Source organism: Oryctolagus cuniculus, unplaced genomic scaffold (assembly GCF_964237555.1).
Source record: "Oryctolagus cuniculus unplaced genomic scaffold, mOryCun1.1 SCAFFOLD_201, whole genome shotgun sequence".
In the NCBI taxonomy this organism is placed as follows: Eukaryota; Metazoa; Chordata; class Mammalia; order Lagomorpha; family Leporidae; genus Oryctolagus; species Oryctolagus cuniculus.
Window position 1 is genome coordinate 32,185 of NW_027208372.1, and position 14,416 is coordinate 46,600.

At 38.2% G+C, this 14,416-nt stretch overlaps 1 pseudogene; it reads right to left on the minus strand.

The window, feature by feature from the left end:
• Window positions 1-13,312: 13,312 nt before the first annotated feature.
• LOC138848355 (U6 spliceosomal RNA) lies at window positions 13,313-13,380 on the minus strand (annotated as a pseudogene).
• Window positions 13,381-14,416: the final 1,036 nt, after the last annotated feature.

Here is a 14,416-nt window from a genome sequence, read left to right on the forward strand (position 1 = left end):
TCAGACATAAATGAAGACTAAATTTTATTAGTGGTAATCCAGAAAGCACTGATCTCAGGTCTTTTTCTTCCAGTGTTAAGTTTATATTTTTAAATGCATATTAAGTGAACAAATTTCATGTAATTTATATATACAGATTGAAGAGCAAACTGATAACATCCTATCCTATCTTCCCTTGTTCTCATATTTCCAACTCCCTCCTTCTTGTTTTATTTTCTTTTAATTTTGACAGCTGCATGCTTTGATTTTATTTTAGAATCACAAGCTTTAACCCTCTACAAAATAAAGAATTCAGCAAGTAGTAGCAGAAATATCAATGAGTATATGTTGTGTACTCTATCAAAGAGTACAGAAAAGTGCTATGAACAATACTCAAATCTCAAAATGTCAATTTAACTCATATGCTGCTTTTTGTTGTCTATATATTAATTACCACCAGTCAGAGAAAACATATGGTATTTGTCTTTTGGGGACTGGCTTCTTTCATGAAGCATACTTGTTTCCAGTTCATCCATTTAGTTACAGAAGATGGGATTTCATTCTCAATTATGGTTGAATAGTATTTTACACTGTATATATAGCTCATATTTTTGTTCCAGTCACCAGTTGATGGACATCTGGGTTGATTCCATGTTAGCTATTGTGAATTGAGCTGTAATAAACATGAGGGTACAGATAACTCATGCCTGTGCATATTCTATTTCATTTCATGTGGATAAATTCCCAGTAGTCAGATGGCAGGATCACATGGTATGTTTGTTTTCAGATTTCTGAGGAACTTTGATACTGCCTTCCATAATGGTTGCACTAGCTTCATTCCCACCAACAGTGGGTTAGGGTACCTTTTTCTCTCCCTCTCCACCAGCCTTTATTGTTTGTTGACCTTTTCAAAAGAATTATTTATTTGAAAGTTTGAGTTACAGAGATGGAGAGGCAGAGGCAGAGAGACAGAAGTATTTTATCTGCTTGTTTATGCTCCATATGGCCCAACAGGTAGTGCTGGTCCAATCGGAAGCCAGAGTCAGGAGCATCTCCCTGGTCACCCATGCGGGTGCAGGGACCCAGGCACTTGGGCCATCCTCCACTGCCCTCCCAGTCCAGTGCAGAAAGCTGGACTGGAATAGCAGCAACCGGGACCAGAACTGGCACCCATAGGGGATGCCGTCTCCACGGGTGGAGGATCAACCCAGTGTGCTATGGCACTGGCCCCCATCAGGGATATTTTTCTATAGTACTCTCTCTCCACTGTATCTTTTTCTAGTTGAAGAATTAAGGTGATGCAGGATTAATAGAAGGAGTTTGAGAGGATTGTCTCTCTTTCAATTGTGTTGAATAGTTTGAGAAGCATTAGTTCTTTAAAAGTCCTGTAGAATTCAATAGTGAGGCTGTCTGATCCTGGACTTTTGCTTGTTGGGAGGGTCTTTATTACTCATCCAATCTCTGTCTTGGTTTTTGATTTGTTTAGCTTTTCTATGTGTCTTCATGACTCAATTTTGGTATATTGTGTATGTCCAGGAATCTGTTGATTTTTACTCTAGGATTTCCAATTTGTTAGCAGTCACAACAGATGCCCACATCCTATATTGCAGTGCTAATCTGAGTTTTGGGTACTCCACTTCCTAATCAGCTTCATGTTAATATCCCTGGGAAGCAATGTATAATAGCTCAAATTCTTTCATTCCTGTCGTCAAATTGGAGAACTGTAACCTCAATGGGGACTTGAGAACCTGGTCTTGCACAGTGGTAGCCATATAGAAAGTGAACCAGCAGATGGGAGATCTCTCTGCTTCTCTTTCCTTCTCTCTTTGTCTCTGTGTGTCTCTGCCTTTTTTATCATATTAAAATATTTAATTACTTACTTGAAAGAGTTACAGAGAGAGGGAGAGACAGAAATCTTCCACCACCTAATTCATTTTTGAGATGACTTTAATAGCCAGAGTGTGGCCAGGTTGAAGCCAGGAGCTTTCCCTCCGATGTGCATGGCAGCAAGGAGCTTTTCCTGCAATGTGCGTGGCAGCATCCCAGGCACTTGGGCCATCTTTCCCTGCTTTTTCAGTCCATTGGTAAGGAGCTGGATCAGAAATGGAATAGCTGGTACTTGAACTGGTGCACATACAGGATGCCAATGTAACAGATAGCAGCTTTGTCCACTGCACCACAACCACCAGCTCCTCTATCTGCCTTTCCAATAAATAAATCTTTTGAAAAAGAACTGAAGGTAGTAAAAGTCATCATGACTGAGCAATGGCAAATTTATTGAAGTGATCTATTTTCTTAAAGATCCTTTTATGAATTTGAAAGGCAGCACTAGATGGAGAGAATGGGAGAGATTGATCTTCCTCCTGGTTTGTTCACTCCTCAAATGGCTGCAATGACTGCGGCTAGGCCAGACTGATATCAGGAGCCAGGGGCTTCTTCCAGGTCTCTCACAAGGGTGCAGGAGCCCCAATATTTGAGTCACCCTGTGCTGCTTTTCCAGACACATTAGCAGAGAACTGGATCCGTTTGGAGCATTAATGTCTATGATACTCTCCTTGCAGTTGAAGGATTTAGAATCCATTTTGATTATGGGTGGGCCAAGTACAATGTCTTCCAATTGTCCAAGGTTTGGATTAGATGGGTTCTGAGAAATTTTGTTAAAATAGTTATTAATCTTGTTTAGACAAGGTCATAGTCAAAGTGGAGGTTCTCTCCTCCCTTCAGAGAAAGGTACCTCCTTCTTTGATGACCTGTTCTGTCCACTGGGATCTCACTCGCAGAGATCTTTTGCCAGAGTGTCTTGGCTTTCCATGCCTGAAATACTCTCATGAGCTTTTCAGCCAGCTCCGAATGCCTTTAGGGCTGATTCTGAGGCCAGAGTGCTATTTAGGACATCTGCCATTCTATGAGTCTGCTGAGTATCTCACTTCCCATGTTGGATCACTCTCCCCTTTATTTACTCCATCGGTTAGCGTTAGCAGGTACTAGACTTGTCTATGTGCTCCCTTTGACTCCCAGTCCCTCCACCATGACCAACTGTGAACTGAAACTGATCACCTGGAACAGTGAGATGGCATTGGTACATGCCACCTCAATGGGATTGAATTGGAATCCCCTGGTATGCTTCCAACTCCACCACTTGGGGCAAGTCAGCCTGAGCATGTCCCAAATTATACATCTCTTCCCTCTCCTATTCCCACCACCATGTTCAACAGGGATCACATTTCAGTTAATTTTCAACACTTAAGAATAACTGTGCATCAATTACAGATCTAAACCAGTCATATTAAGTAGAACAGATAAAAAAACTACTAAGAGGGATAATGTCTTAAGTTGTTCATTAACAGTCAGGGCTATGCTGATCAAGCCACCGTTTCCCATAGTGTCCACCTCACTCCAACAGGTTTCCCTCTTGGTGTTCAGTCAGTCGTCACTGATCAGGGAGAACATATGGTATTTGTCCCTTTGGGACTGGCTTATTTCACTCAGCATGATGTGTTCCAGATTCCTCCATTTTGTTGCAAATGACTGGATTTCGTTGTTTCTTACTGCGGTATAGTATTCTAAAGAGTACATATCCCATAATTTCTTTATCCAGTCTATCGTTGATGGGCATTTAGGTTGGTTCCAGGTCTTAGCTATTGTGAATTGTGCTGCAATAAACATTAGGGTGCAGACCTCTTTTTTGTTTGCCAATTTAAATTCCTTTGGGTAAATTCCAAGGAGTGGGATGGCTGGGTCGAACCGTAGGTTATCTACGACCTTGTCTAAACAAGATAAGAGTCGGAGAACTCAGAGGGCTTCCATAGCCTTGGAAACTCATGACTGGAGCATAGGGAGATTACTGATGCCATAGACAGGAGTGTCAATTGGTAAAGTCAACAACAGGAGTCACTGTGCACTTACTCCTCATGTAGGATCTCTATCCTTAATGTGCTGTACATTGAGATTTAATGCTATAACGAGTACTCAAACAATATATTTCACTTTGTGTTTCTATGGGGGTGCAAACTGTTGAAATCCTTACTTAATGCATACTAAACTGATCCTCTGTTAAAAAAAAAAAAGAAATTATCAATTCCCAACTTGACTCTCACTGGGATTAAACATGACAATAGGTCTGCTCTGATTTCATCATCATTTTAAAAAAAAATCATCTATTTTTCACTTTATGTTTCTGTGTGGGAGCAAACTGTTGAAATCCATACTTGATGTATACTAAGCTGATCTTCTGTATATTAAGATAATCAAAAATGAATCTTGATGTGAATGGAAGGGGAGAGGGAGTGGGAAAGGGGAGGGTTGTGGGTGGGAGGGACGGTATGGGGGGGAAGCCATTTTAATCCATAAGTCGTACTTTGGAAATTTATATGCATTAAATAAAAATTAAAAAAAATAGTTATTAATCATAACTCTCAGTTTAAGCTTTTCTTACCAAATTTTCATGTTTGCTGATGTTTATATCTATGGGAAAATTGGGTCTCTGGATTGCAACCAATGAAAGCATCCAGACTAACAGTAATAAGGTCAACAGTCAGCAGAATGATGTCCAGCTGAACTGAAATAGCTTTTCTTATTTGGTAGAGGGGTTACCTCCTGCATTATGCTGACATACTGACATAGACAGTAGATATTGGAGCCTGTCCCTTCTGCCAAATGGAGAATACCATATTTTGGTCCATCATATATATATTTATATATTATAATATATATTATATATTATACTATATATTTCTATACATAATATAGAATTGCATATAATTATTATAAATATATAATTGTATATAATTATTATATATGAATTTGTTATTTATATATAAATAATTATTTCTGATCCAGCTCCTTACCAATGGATTGAAAAAGCAGTGAAAGATGCTCCAAGTACCTGGGTTCCTGGGACACACATCAGAGGAAAAGCTCCTGGTTTCAACCTGGCCACACTCTGGCTATTGAAGTCATCTCAATAATATATATATATATATATATAAAATACATATAATAAATTATATAATATTATCTGTTTATAATTATATATTATATAATATATTGTATGATAAATTATAATATATTTTATATATGAATATATTTATATACATAAATATATAAATAAATGTAAATATATATATAAGGAATTTATTTATGTAGTTGACAGGTTTACTTACAGAGAGTGAGAAGAAGAGACACAGAAAGGTCTTCCATATGCTCATTTACTCCCCTAATGACTGCAATGTCTGCAGCTGGGCCAATCTGAGCTAGGAGCTTCCAGGTCTCCCATATTTTGGCAGGGACCAAAGCACTTGGAACAGCTTCTACTGCTTTCCCAGGCTATTGCAGAGAGCTGGCTGGGAAAAGGAGAAATGGGGACTAGAACTGGTGCTCATATGGGGTGCCAGCATTGCAGGTAAAGGATTACACCACTGCACCACAGTGCTGGCCCCAGTCTATCCTTTATTAAGGAGATCTCAGTAATCATGTTCAGGTATTGCTGTCCTATATTCATGGCCAAAGTCCTAGCAGGCAACATGGTTTGGAGAATCATAAGCACAAGGTGTGTAGGAGACTTCATTTCTCATACAGCACAGTTAATAACAAGGTTCCAAGAGGGGAAATTACTTGCATCATAGTCTTTGAGAACTAATGGACATCACAGGTGATCTAAAGAATTTAGAAGGTTTGTGAGCCCCTAGAGTGAAAAAGTCACTGGGAGCACAAGGACAGTGCCTAGAGTTTATTTTGATGGATTTTAGCCCCTTTCATTGGAGGGAGGCCCGAAGAAGCTGGACTGATTAGTAAACCTCAGAAGTGTCTTTTCAAGGTGAAGGCAAACTGAGACTGAGGGGTTTTTGGAAAAACGTTGAACAAAAGACATTTCCCACACGTGGTTAAGACACATCATTTATCTACTGATTTTCATCAGATCTGTTAACATTAGGTATAAGGTACAGTGGACATGGTGGATGGCATATAGCAATATGATTTTAGTAATATATCATGAGGTGCTTTTTTTAAATGGATTTAGCAGGTAAAATTGGGCTACCTAATGGGATGTAGCTGGAATAATCACCTTTTTGTTAAATAAATCTGAGGTAATAAATGTTAGTGTATGAAGACATTGAGTTTTCTTTTATTGGGCCTTCTTGGTTATTTTAATCTGGGATCTGCGAATTCTCATTTTCTTTATTTTATTCCTCATCATGTCGGACCAACTCTGCTGCTTTGGGGATTTTTTTAGTACATCTGACATTTGGAAATTTAGACAATAGTATAGTTAAAATGAGATGTACCAAGTAAAGTATTTATTTTTATTCTGATACATATTTTGGAATTCTTCTAAAATTCCTATTGAGTATCCTTGTTAAATTTAGTTGCATCCCAGGTTAAGACTTATTGGAGGCAGGCTCCATGGCTCAATAAGCTAATCCTCCACCTGCGGTGCAGGCACACCAAGTTCTAGTCCTGCTGGGAGAGCCAGATTCTGTCCCAGTTGCTCCACTTCCAGTCCAGCTCTCTGCTATGGCCCAGGAGTGCAATGGAGGATGGCCAAAGTGCTTGGGCCCCGTACCTGCATGGGAGACCAGGAGGAAGCACTTGGCTCCTGGCTTTGGATCAGCGCCATGTGCCAGCCGCAGCACACTGGCGGCAGCGGTCACTAGGGGGTAAACCAACAGAAAAAGGAAGACCTTTCTCTCTGTCTCTCTCACTGTCCACTCTGCCTGTCAAAATAAAAAATAATTTTTATAAAAAGACTTATTGGAGCCACTTTAGTGATTATACCCATGAAACTTTGTTAATAAATGCAAATAGAACCTGGGAAAATTGATGTATATCTTATGCTGTAGAGACTTAAGATTGAACATCTTTTTTTAATCTTTTTTAATTATATAATTTAAAAACAAATTTTAGATTTTTTTTTTTTACTTTACTAAGTCACAGCTCTGGCCCCATTAATATGACTTAACAATGTTTTTTCCTCTCAGACTTATCTCTATTGTTTCAGTTAACTGCATGCCTTTTCTTTACATTCAGATTCCCTCAGCTGTCAAAGCTTATTCATCTTAATTCTGTTGTTCCTATTTCCCTCCCTTTTATTCTGTCCCTAGGCTAATTGAGATCATGATTCTCCATTCCTTCTGTGTGGTGTCACAGTAGGCTTGAAGTGTTCTTTTTCTCTTCTGATTTCTAAAGAAAGAAATTATGTATTCCCCCAGTTTAGATATTTTAATAATGCACTCTAAAACAAAGGTTAAATGTTCTTAATTTGACAAGAATTTTCGGGGCCAGTGGTGTGGCATAGTGGGTAGAGCCACCACTTGCAGTGCTGGCAGCTCATATGGATCCAGATCTCTGCTATAGCCTGGGAAAGCAGTAGAAGATGGCCCAAGTCCTGGGCCCCTGCACCCATGTGGGAGACCTGGAAGAAGCTCCTTGCTCCTGGCTTTGGATTGGCACAACTCTGGCCATTGCAGCCAACTGGGGAGAGAACCAGTGGATGGAAGACCCCTCTCTCTTCTCTGCCTCTCTCTGTGCAACTCTGACTTTCAAATAAATAAATAAATCTTTAAAAAAAGATTTTTTTCTAATTTTAGATTTGTTCTACTTCATTGCCACTTCAGGGTGTGTGTAAGGAGTGCATATCCAGTTTTTCTATTTTGGAATTTGGGGATTTTGTATTAGCTCTGCTGTGTATTCATTTTTCTTGAGCATTGGTGATATCTTCTCCTTAGTTGTATTAAGAGAGAGAGCAATAGCCCTCATGTCTTTTTAGGTAAGTAAGACATATTAAAAACAGAGCATTCAGTATACATTCATAGTACTTTGACTTGTTCAATTGATTTTCCTGACCTCCCTTGGATATTCTTGGTCTTTGCTGTACAACTTTCTATACTCATTAATTCTTTGATATTCCCAAATCCAGAAAATGAATGACTCAACAGCTGTGTTCCTGTATTTGCTGGGACTCAGGGTAAGAAGCAAAGTGGAGGTGTTCAGGAATCTAAAGTTACATGCTACATAGCAAAGCACATCATTTCCTATACAAAGTGACTGGGAAATCCAGAATCTTTTGCACACATATTGGATCCTGAACTATTACTGGACTATTCAGTAAGATTTTAATGTATTTATTTTCTGTGTGTGTGTTTGTATTTCTAAATAAACTCTGCTGGGCTACTTAACATTAACATGTATTGCAGAATTCTTTCATCAGTTTTTACTTTTAAAAAGTTTCTCTTTCAGTTTTATGGGAGAGGGTAGAAGTTTCCTGCTATGTAACTGAAAGTTCATTCATTCATTAAAGTTAAAAATATTTGTTGCAAATTGGTAGAATACTATTAATTCTCATGTGATTTACATGAAACTAAATACATTCTCTATTTTGTTTTGCTTAAAATTTCTGCATGTGTGGACTTCTTTTTTCCTTCTTGCCCCAAATCCCTTTGTGTATTGGGATGGCAAATGGGTTTTACACTGGAGAAAACATGTTATTTTGGCAAAGAAGTACTTAGCCTTCCTGCTTCAAGTATTCAAATATTGCATTGGAAATCAGTATATTTGTTTACTGTACAAATGTCCTTCATACAATTTTGTAATCTTCTGGGATGGGAGAGGAAGCAGGAAATAGGAGGATTATGGGTGGGAGGGATGTTTTGGGGGAGGGGAAGCCACTGTAATCCAAAAGCTGTACTTTGGAAATTTATATTTATTAAAAAAATTAAACAATTTTGTAATCTTCATCTTCCTTTTTATTTCATCCTTTTTAAAAAAAGATTCATTTATTTTACTTGAAAATCAGAGTTACACAGAGAAGGAGAGAGAGAGAGAGAGCAGTCTTCCAACCGCTGGTTCACTCCCCATTTGGCCACAATGGCTGGAGCTCTGCCAATCCAAAGCCAGGAGCCAGCAGCTTCTTTTGGGTCTCCTATGCAGGTGCAGGAGCCCAAGGGCCTGGGCCATCCTCTACTGCTGGATAGTAAGTCTTACTTGCCTAAAAAGATGGATAGTAATTTGAGTAGCCAGGACTTGAACTGGCACCCAATTGGAATGTCAGCACTGCAAGCCACAGCTCTACTTGCTACTCCACAGCATCGGCCCCCTAAATTCTTATGAGTATTGCTACACGATTGGAATTTATAATTGATAATGCTGAACAATTGAAACTGTCTTATTTACAATTGTAGGACTGGATATGGCAGTTCTACTTGAAGTAAAGTATGTAGCCTGCTTATTGTATGATTTTCGGAAAAGCATGTATTTATATATAACAGCAGATCTGTTAATCATTTAAAAGTGAATTGTCATGATTACCCAGATGTAAAGAATGCAATATGTGCTAATGAGTTAGCAGTCACAGACATTTAGAATTAGAGGGATTTTAGAACTTTTTCAATACTGCAGTTTTTATGAAAAACTAATAATTTTTTTTATTTGACAGGTAGAGTTATATACAGTGAGAAATCAGAAAGGTCTTCCTTCCATTGGTTCAGTCCCCAGATGGCTGCCACAGTTGGAGCTGTGCCCATCCAAAGCCAGGAGTCAGGTGCTTTCTCCTGGTCTCCCATCCGGGTGCAGGGCCCAAGCACTTGGGCCATCCTCTACTGCCTTCCCGGGCCATAGCAGAAAGCTGGACTGAAAGAGGAGCAACCAGGACTAGAACACCTTGCCCATAAGGGATACCAGCACCACAGGTGGAGAATTAACCAAGTGAGCCACGGCGCTGGCCCCCGATAAATTTACTCTTAACAAAATATCAAAATATCTTATTTAGTATAAAGTTAGTAGTGAAAAGAGACTACCTTGTTGAACACAGAAATTTGAGATTATATTTCTTGGTATTAATTTGCATCTTAAGGCTTATTGCCTAGTTTATTTCAATATTTCAATCTAATATTACTAATAATATCTTGTACTTAGTGGTTCACTGTGTGCCAGACAATATTCTTTTGATTTTTTAAAAGATTTATTTATTTATTTATTTGGAAGTCCGAGTTACACAGATAGTGAACAAGAGGAAGAGAGAGAGAGAGAGAGGTCCTCCATCTGCTGGTTCACTCCCCAGATGGCCTAAAAGGTCAGAGATATGCCAATCTGAAACCAGGAGCCAGGACCTCTTCAGGGTCTCCCATGCAGATTCAGGGGCCCAAGGACTTGGGCCAACTTCCTACTGCTCTCCCAGGCTATAGCAGACAGCTGAATGGAAAGTGGAGCAGCCTGGACTTGAACCGGCCTCCATATGGGATGCCCCCACTGCATGCAGTGGCTTTACTAGCTACACCACAGCACTGGCCTCAAGACAATGCTCTAAAATGATGCATTAATTATTCCCAAATATTGAAAAGTGGCATGGTACACATTTGAATGTGTTGTTTTGTACTAGTTGTAGAAACAGTTTAAAATATATTTATATTTAAAAATGTAAGCTTTGATCTAAAGGTTTACTTTCCCTTAAGGTGCCTGTTTGGAAACTGAGAGATCATTGAAGTCTCAAGACAGAGTACAACTGATCTTATCCAAGCCTCCTTTATCACATGAGGATGCTAAATGCCAAGCCCAGAGAAGTAAAGTGAATTGTTCAAGGTCACATAGGTAAGTTGTGGCAGGGATAATTCTGTATTAGCATTAGGTATCCTGATACATAGGCCACTGTTCTGTCAATTTTGTACTCCTTCTGGAGTTAAAGATTCTAAGTTGTGGAAAATTGAATTTGGAAATTTAGTGGTTGCTATGTTGTTATGGTGAGAAATTTCTGTGTATAGCTATGAGTTGCTTAAATTTTATTCAATATATTTTTCTAGTATGTTTGCTATTTATTTGAAATGTATAACAAGTAGCTTCATCTATTTGCCAAAAGAATTTTTAAAGATTTATTTATATTATTTGAAAGTCAGAATTACACAGAGAGAGAAGGACAGGCAGAGAGAGTGGTCTTCCATTCACTGGTTCACTCCACAGTTGGCCTCCATGGCTGGAGCTGTGCTGACTGGAAGGCAGGAGCCAGGAGCCTCTTCCTGGTCTCCTATGCAGGTGCAGGGGCCCAAGGACTTGCACCATTTTATAGTGTTTCCCAGGCCATAGCAGAGAGCTGGATAGGAAGTGGAGCAGCCAGGTCTTGAACTGATGCCCCTATGGAATACCAGCACTGCAGGTGGCAGCCTCACCCACTATGCCACAGTGCCAGCCCTTGCCAAAAGAATTTATAGAAGCTATTCCATATATACACTTCACAATTATTTAGTTACTTGACATGAACTATCCCTGCATATTTGAAAATTTTGAATGGTATCACTTGGGTTTTAAGAATGTTATATTTTAGGTCTCTTAATATTTTTAGTGATGATGTTTTAAAGGCCCTTTCTGTTTTATGAAAAATGATAAGGATTTTGTTTTACAATGGCCATAGTATTACTACTTAAAGCAATAGATTAAATAAAACTTTTAAACAAAGTCATTTAATACTGAATTCTAACACACTGGTATATTTTAAAGTGAGAAGCCGGATTTCTTTCAGATATTCTAAAGAAGAATGATAATCAAAATTGAAGACATCTACAGTTTTTAATCACTTGTTTTAAGTATTGGTCATAATGGTCCAATTTTGAGTTTAATTTTAATTAGCTTTTAAATGATTCAATATGTTTTATAGAAAAAATTCGGAGAACATAATTATATACTCAACCTCCCTCCCTTCTTTTTCCTTCTTTGTCATTTTTTTTAGCTTATGAAATGACATTTTCAGTTTACATTACATTAAAAAGGGTTCTTGAATCAAGGGACAAGTTTAACAGGCAAAAAGCAAAAAGATCGTAATTTAGAGGGAATACAGACAATGGCTCTAAACAATATTTGAATATCACATCTAAACACTATTTGAATAAATTGATAAATATTTTAATTTCTCCTACTAAAATGCTCAAAGTCTTTAATTATTTATCAAATATTAGTGCAAAATTATGGATTTAAATGATCCCAAAAAGTGATGAATTTTTGTGTAATAAAGTCCAATTTTTGTCAAGGCTTTTTGACAGTCTCACAGAAAACTTATGTTTGTGAATGGGAAGAATAATACCAAAATATCCATACTACCAAAAGCAATTTGCAAATTCAATGTAATCCCAATCAACATACCAACGATGTTCTCAGAGCTAGAAAAAATGATGCTAAAATTCACATAGAAACATGAGAGATGCTTAACATCTAAAGCAATATTATAAAGCAAAAAAAAGCTGGAGACATCACACCATATTTTAAGACATATTACAGGGGTCAGCACTATGACAAAGCAGGTAAAGTCACCGTCTGCAGTGCCGGCATCTCATATGGGTGCCAGTATGTTTCCCAGCTGCTCCACTTCTTATACCCCTCTCTGGTATAGCCTGAGAAAAAAGTAGAAAATGGCCAAAGTCTTTGGGCCCCTGCACCTGCATAGAGACCTGGAAGAAGCTCCTGACACTTGGATTCAGATCAACAGAGCTCCGGCCATTGTGGCCATTTGGGGAGTAAACCAGTGGATGGAAGACCTCTCTCTCTCTCTGCCTCTACCTCTCTGTAACTCTGCCTTTCAAATAAATATACTGCAAAAAAAAAAAAAAAAGAAGAAGTGTTAGCACTGATATAATAACAGACACATAGTTCAATGGAAAAGACTTGGTAGCATAGAAATAAACCCAAATTTCTACCAGCAACTCATATTTAACAAAGGAACTAAAATGAACTGGAGAAAGAAGAATCTCTTTCACAAGTGGTGCAGAGGAACTTGATTATCCATATGTAGAAGCCTGAAAAGAGACTCCAACATCTCTTACACTATGTGAAAGTGAACTCACAGTGAATTAAAATGTAATCATAAGACCCAAACCCAAGTACACATAGGGAAACTCTAAATATTGTCAACACACAATAGCTTTTGGGTAAGATTCCAATAGCAATAGTCACAAAAATAAAAACAGAGACATTTGAGTATATCCAACTAAGATACTTCTTCACAACAAAGTAAACATCAGAGTGTAGATACAATGAACAGATGGCAGGAAAAATTAAAACTCTGAATGTTTACAGATTTCCAGAACATTTACATGAATTGGAAAAACTCCAAAAAATACAGTGAAGAAACAGGCAAGGATCTGAATAGACATTTCTCAGAAGAAATGTACATGGTCAAAACATGTGAATATGCCCGATGTCACTAGCCATTATGTAAATATAAATCAGAACACCATATCAGTCTCCAACACCTGTGGGAGAATACAACACTCAGGTGTTTGTGTGTGCAGCAAGTGGGTTTAGAGGACCCTGTTCACCTCTGGAGAGCAGAGCCTACAGGGAGGTAAAGAAACCTTACTGCGCAGGGGCATGCTAATCTTCTCTGTATCATTCCAATTTTAGTATATGTGCTGCCGAAGCGAGCACATGTGCTGCCGAAGCGAGAAAGAGATGAAAAGAATTTATCTCAGCTAGCCACTAATATTCAAGAAACAAGGTCTTCAGGAAAGCCAACTCAACTGACATTTTCATGTCATTGTTAAATAAAGGAAAAATTATCTAGGTTCAGCAATACGTAGTTTATAAGAGAAAGACTACAGAGTAATTTCCTTGGCATAGAAATAACTTTTTTTTTTTTTTTTTTTTTTTTTTTTTTTTTTTTTTTAATCCATGAGGGCTTGCTATCACCACCACACACCCACATCCCATATACAAATGCCTGGCTTGAGTGGTAGCTTCTCTGCTTTGAGGCAAGTTTCTGCTAGTGTGCACCCTGGGAGGAGACGGAGGATGGCAGAAGTGCTTGGGTCCCTGCACCCAAATGGGACATCCAGAATGAATTCCCAGTTCCTGGTTTTGGCTTGGTCAAGCTTTGGCTATTGCAAGTGTCTGGGGAGTGAAGCAGTGGTTCCCTCTTCCTGTCACTCTGCCTTTCAAATCAATAACTGTTGTTGGTAATGACTAATAATGATATTCACTGATTGTCAAATTTTGAATCTATTAATTATAGACAATTTCTCTTTGTATTTTTAAACTTTCATAATGTTCTGTAGCCAATTTCATCACTAGAAATAAAAACTTTTCCTCAAAAAAAAAAAAAGAAACCTTACTGCTTTCCTAATGTGCTTATTAAGTTCTTGACCAGCGCCTGTTAGTCTTGCCACAAACTTTCTAGTCTTACTACTTTCCTTCTTCTTCTTCTTCTCTGTGACTTGTAAAATAGTATACATTCTATATACTGTGGATACTTTTGATTTATTTTATTCCTTCGGTCTCCTATGAAGTTCCTCCACAAAAGCACAGCCCTCAAAATAGTCATTCATTTATGCAGTCTGCAGATTTCATGAGCTACTAAATTCCAAGTAGTATGTTAAAGGCAAGATCTGGGCCTAAGAGAAAAGTGGTCTAAATTCTGTGCCTAGAAGAGGATTTGGGACATAGTAGAACTTCAGTGAAGTGCTAT